The 8,025-nt window shown below is 38.1% G+C and overlaps 1 long non-coding RNA gene across 1 annotated transcript in view; it reads left to right on the top strand.

Moving 5' to 3' along the window:
* Nucleotides 1-8,025, top strand: part of LOC116450091 — a 67,280-nt gene that overhangs the window by 4,991 nt on the left and 54,264 nt on the right. The window contains exons 1-3 of the long non-coding RNA XR_004242675.1: nt 1-2,687; nt 4,370-4,417; nt 7,487-7,590. The exon at nt 1-2,687 is cut by the window's left edge and continues 4,991 nt beyond it. This is a non-coding gene — a long non-coding RNA (uncharacterized LOC116450091). The remainder of the gene's footprint in view (nt 2,688-4,369; nt 4,418-7,486; nt 7,591-8,025) is intronic.

The raw sequence follows: 8,025 nt of genomic DNA, 5'->3' as shown, positions 1-8,025 counted from the left end.
CTTTTCAGCCCCTGGTTGAGCAGACCTGCACAAGGAGGATGTAAGTCTTCTGTGGCTTGATTGATTTAAGGTAGAATAGGTCAGTCAGATTCAGGAGTCAGAGCACTGGATCTTTTCAGATAAACAGAGCCTGTAATTACAAGCCAGTTCCACAAGTTTAAGATTGCTCACAGCTCTAAAATTGAAGCTGTATTGAGAAGTAAACAGGTACCATTATATTCTCCCCCTATATCATAAAACCTACAAAATTTGGGCATCTTTGCTTTGTAAGCACAACTAGAGATGTTTGGAAGAGATAAAGTAAAAGGGTGGCATTCTAAGTACCCTTTCCGTTACTGGAAAAAAACCTTCGAAAACTCTCAGAACTTTTGCTCAGACAAGTCTGTTTTAATGGGCATAGGGTACAAATTGCTTTGATAACCATATTCATCCACTACCTTTATATTTTGAAGTATTCACTCTAGCTTTAATTTTATTAATGTATTTCTTTTATCTTTCATCTGAATAGTGTTCTGTATGTAAAGTGACCAAATGTGATTAATGATGAATAGATTAAGATGGGACAGGGTGTTTGAAAAATGACTTAAGTAGTGCATGTAAGTCACTGGCTATAGTCCCAAAATGCAAATTCTGGTTAAGTTAATGACTGGAAAATCATGATGGCACTAGTGTATGAGTTCTACTTTATTTGAAATTGCTTTATAAACAATAAATAATTAGCATTTTACATCAGGACTAGTTAATAGTATCTATTTATTTCCATAGGCACTGGTATTTTACAGTCAAAGTGTAAATATAATTGACTTATATGATACAGTATTTTGCTGTCCAGAGTTGGTAACAGTTTTGCCTTGCAAATACCTTGCTGAAGTTCAGGTCCCATTAAAGGTTGGTATTTTATTATAATGCCTGGAATAACGTTGTCTGCAATAAGCATGTCTGGTCTTTCTGCAAAGAAGCTTCTGAACATCCTTGAGGTTGGGATTTCAGGGGGGGAAATTTGTTAATATGTTCACTCCTGCCTGACAAATGAGCATTATCGTCAATGTGGGTGCACATTTCCACTTATCCTTTTTGTAGCTGGAAAGCTTTATGAAAAATAAATTAATAATGCATACTAAATTATGTCTGCAAGAGACATTTATGTATATATTGCTAGCTTCAAGACTGATTAGATTTACATTTCTTTAAAAATGATTTTTTTCTCGTACATCCATAACGCCTTTAGAATGCACTGCATGATAGAAAAATGCAATCTTGATTTCAATTGAATACCTGGAAGGAGTGTTTTTCCTCCTATTAATATGTACATGTGTTCCCCTAGAGTTTGAGTTATTTTTCCTGAAAGAGACTCTTCTCTTGAATTACCCTGGTCCAAATATATGCCTTAGGATGCAAAAAGCAGTGAAGTAGATGTCCTATTATCATAACTTGAAAGAGGTCCATTTAATAATAGCCTGTATTAAACAAGAGTCTGCTAACTATACAGTAAAGAGTGTTTTTCACCAGACAACATAAACCATATGTTTTAAATGCAGCTAAAAATGGATGCAGTGTGCTATTCCTTTCACCTCAGCCTGCAGTGTATTACTTAGATTTGCAAGGCATAGCCACCACTAGTACTTAACACTGCTGAAAGAGCCACCCTTCAAGGCTTTTTTAACCACAAAGAAAAGAGAAATATAGTAGCATCGATTGTTAAATCCTGGTGCTTGTTACTCACTGCCCGCACACAGAACATCATGCCTTTGTAGCAGTGAGGAGAGTTGGTATTTATCAGGGTTCAGAGCTAGTTCAGCCACACACTTGACAAATTATTTGTGGAATTGTTGTATTCACAGTCACTTAAATAAGAATCTGTCAACACAAGGCTGTGCTTTGTTGCAGCAGGTCTCACAGTTTTTCCTGTGCACTCAAAGAATGATGGATTGGAGGTAATGCAAATTCACTACCATTTTATATGCTGGTGCCTTCTTCATAGACAGGAAACATAGCTCAGTATCATCTTGTAAAATGCCTTAACTGTAAAGGCCTAGTTCAGTGTTGAAAGTGGTTTTTAAAAATGGTATGTTGGAACAGGGAAATGTAATTCAAATATTTTCCTCACGTCTCATTTTACAGACTGCTTGTTGGAGCAGGTGTGCATTCAGATTTTCCCAGGCTAAGTAGGACATATGCTTATCTGTGCTTGGTAATTAAAACAAATTAATAAATACAATTATTTGATTTTATGGCAACTTAAAAGTTAATACTTCTTAAAGGCATGTTAAATTTAAAGGCCTCACACAGAAGGAAAAAAAAATATGCCCATTTAAGTAACTCAGTCTGCTTTGCTGATAGTAAATTCATTTGTCCAACAAAAAATGCCTATCTGAAAGCTCTGTAACCAGTTCCAAAAGGTGTAGCTCACAGGTAAAACCCACAATCTGCTGACAGAAACAGCAGTTACAATATGAAGTAAAAAACCTTATCTGTGCTGGCATATATTTTTTTAGGTTGATGTCCAAAACTGGAATGTTTTGCTCAGGACTAAAGGCAGCTACAAAACTCGTGCCACTTTCTACTCCAGCAGAAGTCAGAGCTTTTCCTTGCCCTGCTTCCAAACCCACAGGAGCCCACCAACAGCCTGGGACAGCACTGGGAGAGATGTAGGAAGCTGGAGGCAGCCCTTGAGGATGTCAAAATGAGTAAGGAGAAATGATAGCAAGCACTGGATGAGGCTTTTCTGGAAAGTTCTCATCTCGGTGGAATAAATGGAGTTATGGGCTACTTAAGTTATATCTGTGCCTTTTTCTTTGTGGTTGTTCAGGAAAATGGATCTTTCTGGAGTTGGAAAAAGCTTGTCTGTGCAGGAGAGGGCTTTCTCAGAGGCTCACTTCAAGCGTAAGGAATGAACTTGCCAGAAGTTAACACAAATCTTACCTTGTACTACCTCAAATTCAGAGCGCGTGTCTTTGATATAGGATAATAATGAGGGAATTCCACAACGTGTATATAAAAATGTTTTCCTAAAAATCAACCACAAATTTTTGAGAGTGAACATATGAAGAATATAATTCACTTGGCTCAATGCCCTAATGGGAGGCCCAGATCAGCATGCTGTTGAAACCTTTGTAGATTATAACAGGTCCTACTGAAGTCGGGGAATATATTTCCATATGCTTCAGGGAAGCCAGATTTTAACCCCAGATACTCTGAGCCTTAAGATCTGAGCAGACTCCATAAATTTCAGTGCATGCTCAAGATGTAAGCATTTAGCTCAGCTGCACATTGGGGCTGAAGGAAGCTGCCCTGGCACCCTGTCTGCTTTCTGGGTAGTCTACTTTGACTTGCTCAGTTTTATTCTGTTACAAGGCCTGTATTTCTCTAGAACCATTAAACAACTTTGAATTTCATGCCTGTGAAGGGTGTGAACAGGTAGCTCTGCAAGGTAGACCCCTGATCCCCTTCATTTACCAAGGCATCCAAGTGCAGAGCAGGGGCTGCTGCTCCTGCAAGTATATCTGCAGAGATATCAGCTTTCACAGAAGTATTTGGAAACATTTAGATGACTTCATTTTATTGAGAAATGCTGGTAATACAACATTGAATATAAATTAATCTGCTCTTGTTAGCCTGGCAGAGATGTACAGGTGCCTCCACCTGTGCCTCTTTACCTCCAGCACTGGCCTGTGTCAGCACTGTGGTACCCGCTGTAGGGACCAGGGCTACACTGACCTGGTGGCCTGGGGCACTGTGACCACAGACACCTCCATTCTGGCTGGAGAGGTTGGCCGTGACATCTTTATCATGTGGGCTCTCTTCAGCCTTGGGGAAGGCATCTGTTCAGCAGAGCCACTGCAAGGGCTGTGCTCTGCAGCCTCCCAGAGTATCCAGACTTTATAGTATTTCCCCCAACAGCCTTTCAAAGCACTTGGAAGCTCGATGAAATTTCAAAGACTACAGATTGACTTACAGTATGGGATATAGTATTTTCACTTGCACCTAAAAACGCTGTTGTGCGGCCAAAAATTCAATCGCCAAGAAATCACACATGGTTCACAACACAGCTCTTTGATAACATTAAAAGTATATGTAATATTTTGAAATCACTGGCCAATTATTTCTAATAGTTTCATGATAATTTATGTAGAGAATCTCTCTGTTGGATATGTTCCTGCTTTGGTCTAAATGTATTTTTGAACACTCTGTCAAACATCCCCATTTGGCACCTATTTTGTTTCACTGAATTTCTTTAGTATGTCCAGATCTCTTGCCAATGTATTTGCAGAACATATTTTGACAGCTTTGTCACCAAATTTGTTACTTCTTGTGTTTGGAATGTGTATCAAATCGCAGATATTAATGCGGGTGTTTCTTTTTGGTATAGACTCAACTGGATAATACCTTTGTCTTCTGTGGTGATGAATATAATAAAGTGAGTGAATTTTTTTTATTAATTTCACAAGTTATTAAGATTTAAAAATTGCAAATGTCATAGATGTATTGGTTTGTTTTTGTGTTTGCAGCTAGAAGCATTCTGAGCAGAAAACTTTAAAGAGCTGATATCGCATTTCTTATTTGAGCTTTATAATAGAAATTTTATGTATGTGAAAGCTGTAGCTTCTCCCTCCCTGTGCACACACATACACGTGTGTGTGTGTATATATATATGTATAATTTTATTTCATTATGCTCGGATTAACTAAACTATTGAATTTCAATCTGTTGTGCTCTTTCATGAAATAGTTTTCCTATTGAGTTTGTTGGAGCTGAATGAAAATGGTGTATTTAAGGCTGATCATAATCTTTGCCATCATGTTTTTCTTAATATGGTTTTTCTAGATTAAAAGCGATGACAAGATAATGCCTGTTGAAATATAAAGGTCTTTGCTTTGTGGGTCTGCTGCTAGAAGGGGGGTGGCTGAGTTGGCCCCCCTGGCACATCACGTCACTTGTGACTCAGAATATTCTGAGCTGGAAGGGACCCACAAGGATAATCAGGTCCAGCTCTTAAGTAAATGGCCCATACAGCAGGGATATTTTGAACCCACACTCAGTGTGTTATCAGTACCCTACCGTAACCAGCTGAGCTGCTCTGGGGGATGTCCCAGCCACACAGTCCCTGCAGCCCTGCTCTGGCTCTTTTTCCATGGCCTGGCACAGCTTAGGGTCCTTTACCCTCACTGGGTGTGTGCAGACCAAGAGAGCACCCTGGATCAGAATGAATGAGCAGCACATCCATGCTGGTTTTATCTATTGTCCAGAGAAGAAGGCTGGAAAGGTTTAATGAATTAAGTCACCTTTGACAGTTGAGGCTAAATGCATGTGGAGGACCTACATTAGAATTCAGTTTCAATAAGGCCATAGCCCCTGATTATTCTTGCTCTGTTGTGGATAGTTTTGTTGTTGGAAATACCTTTGGTCACCCTGAAACATGATCTCACACATGGAGCATGGTGCAGGTCTAGGTGACAGCACTTTCTGAAATGGCAGGGTCCCCCAGGAACACTAGAAAACATCTGCCTGCCTCTAAGGGTTGCTTTTTTGGGCCACTTTCTCAGTTCTTTAAAAGATGCTGTTCAGCTGACACAGAGCTCTTTGATTTTTTGCCCCTGGCAGATTGGTTGTTTACTGTGCTGAGTAACACATATCAAGTAGTAGATGAATCCTGAAACAGCTGGATTTGCTGCTGATAGTACCTCTTCCTCCTATTTTTTGAAATGGAGGGTTTGATTTTGAAATGTCAGTGGTCTTTCTGAATTGAGAGATATTGCCTTTTACAAAGATTTGATCAAAATTCCCAAGTAGTAACCAAAAAAATATCAGTTACTGGAATTATGTTGTATAAAAATGCAGTTGTGAATCTCAAATAGCTCTAGAATAAAATCCAGATTATTTTTCAGTGGAGACTGTCATATTACACCCTTAGAATCTGTACCTTAATTTCAGTTACATCTGTAGACTTCTGTATTTCTCTTTTCTAATTCATTAGGTTTATAGATAGTTGTATTTGAACTAGAAATTAATTTTTTAAAATTAGATTTTATCTACTGTCTTACAAAGAAGATGGTATGTAATATGAATGGAAAACATTCCCAATACAGTTTAGGCTTTAATTCTGATCCTGTGGTCCTATACAATAATGTCTGACTTTTTGAGCAATTTCTTCTGCTTATCTGAACAAGTTGACATACAGACTACAATCAGGGCAGACACACAGTCAGGGCATCAGAGGCTCTTCATCAAAAAGAAATTGTATTAAGTTCAGACAACAAGAATCAGATATCTATTCTGTGTCTGTACTAATTATAGCATATATACTGCATTTTTGGGTAAATTATTTCTCAAGTCTGAAGCCCAGCATCAGCAAGGGCAGCAATCCTGTGCCAGCTGCTAACATTCTCCAGAGAAATAGGAGCAATAGGCCACAGAAAGAGTCTGATCATGACATACTTTTCTTGCCATTAGAGAGTAACATAATAGCTGCTCTGCTAGGTTCAGAATACCAAAAAATTTCCTACAAAATAGTGGAGGCCAGGGCAAGATGTGGAATAAGTTAAAATTATAAAGACTGACCTGCCATTGATTCCATTTTCTTTTTGGCTAGAAATTTTGCATCACAAGATATATATTTTGCTTGTCAGGTTTACTATTGACTTTCTTTGTTTCATTGAAATTCTGAATTTTTGCTACTTGTTGAGCTTTTTTGATGCAGTGGTAACACAACATAAATCAAACTCCCTAATCCACACAAAGTAAATCATCAGCTGTTCTGCATAATTTTGTTTGAGTGTAAGTAGAAGACTAACTCTTCCAGACAACTTCTAACAGATTGCTAAATACGCAAATAATTTGCTTATTAGAGGTGATATTTATCAGAAAAACTCAGAAGAATGTATGCAGTGAAATATATCTATGGCCATATGAAAAATGAAGTGACCTGTTGGAGACAGCCTGTAGCTCCTGAGGAGCAATGAAATGCTTAGGGAGGTTCCATGAAATACATGAGATTGTTGTGTATATATAAAAAGTAATAATGTCATCTGGTTTTTTTCTGTTTCCTGTTGATTGACTTTTATAGCTTGCAAGCATTATGCTGGATTGTAAATTGCAATAAATTTAATCAAGAATTATTTTATTCAGCCTACTAATGAGGAATAATAGCATATGTATCAATTAGACATGTCAATTTGTGTGAAGAAATAGATTTACAAAGGGATAGTAGGTAAAAAAATATCATTGGTATCAATTCACTTCATTATTTTTAATTTGCTGTGAATATTGAGTGCTTCCAACATAAAATCATTCCTCAATTAAAATAAAACAGCTGTACTCCTATCAGCTTTTCCTTGCTTGTTGTTGCTTACAGATTAGCAGTTGTCATTGGCTTCAGTCTCATGTAATTTCATTAATTTGTAACCATAAATGGATAGAAAAAGAAAATAATAATAAAAATCTTTGGCTTGTCGATGTACTAAATATTGTGTACAAATTTTTTTTTGAGATTGCACTGAAAGGGGCAGAACTAGTGCAGCAGCAACACTTGGGGGATATCAGGACTGTGACAAATGCCATCCACTCTGTTCTCCAGCATCAGCAAAGCCACTTGTGAGCACTTTGTTCATTTGGTACTTTTTTACTGCTCTAGAGTCCCTGTCTTTTCTCCTAGGTGGTCTGTGGCAAACCTGATCCCCCAAATGTGCACGAATCCTGGAGTGCACTGCTTTGTAGCTTGTTTTTGCTGCAGGAGGAACGAGCCCCTCACCTTCCTCTGGTAGCGAGTCACTGCTCTTATTTAGGGTTCCAGGATATCACCGAGCATGTTCGTGTCTTTGAGTGACACGTGTAGCTCTGTGGTTGTCCTTATTTCTCTTCAGATAGATCAAAAGGCTGGCAATAAGAGCACACAGAGAGAAGCATGAGACTTGCAAAAGCTACTTTTGCAAGCCCAGATGTGAAAATGTGGAGCATAATTTCTTCTGTTAACTTCTATTTTTCTAGTAGTAAGTTCTTAATGGCCTTACAAGGTTTTAAATTGGTCTA

This window comes from Corvus moneduloides, chromosome 12, assembly GCF_009650955.1.
Source record: "Corvus moneduloides isolate bCorMon1 chromosome 12, bCorMon1.pri, whole genome shotgun sequence".
Classification (NCBI taxonomy): domain Eukaryota; kingdom Metazoa; phylum Chordata; class Aves; order Passeriformes; family Corvidae; genus Corvus; species Corvus moneduloides.
Note: the sequence above shows the minus strand (reverse complement) of the source record. Positions and strands in the feature narration are given on the sequence as shown.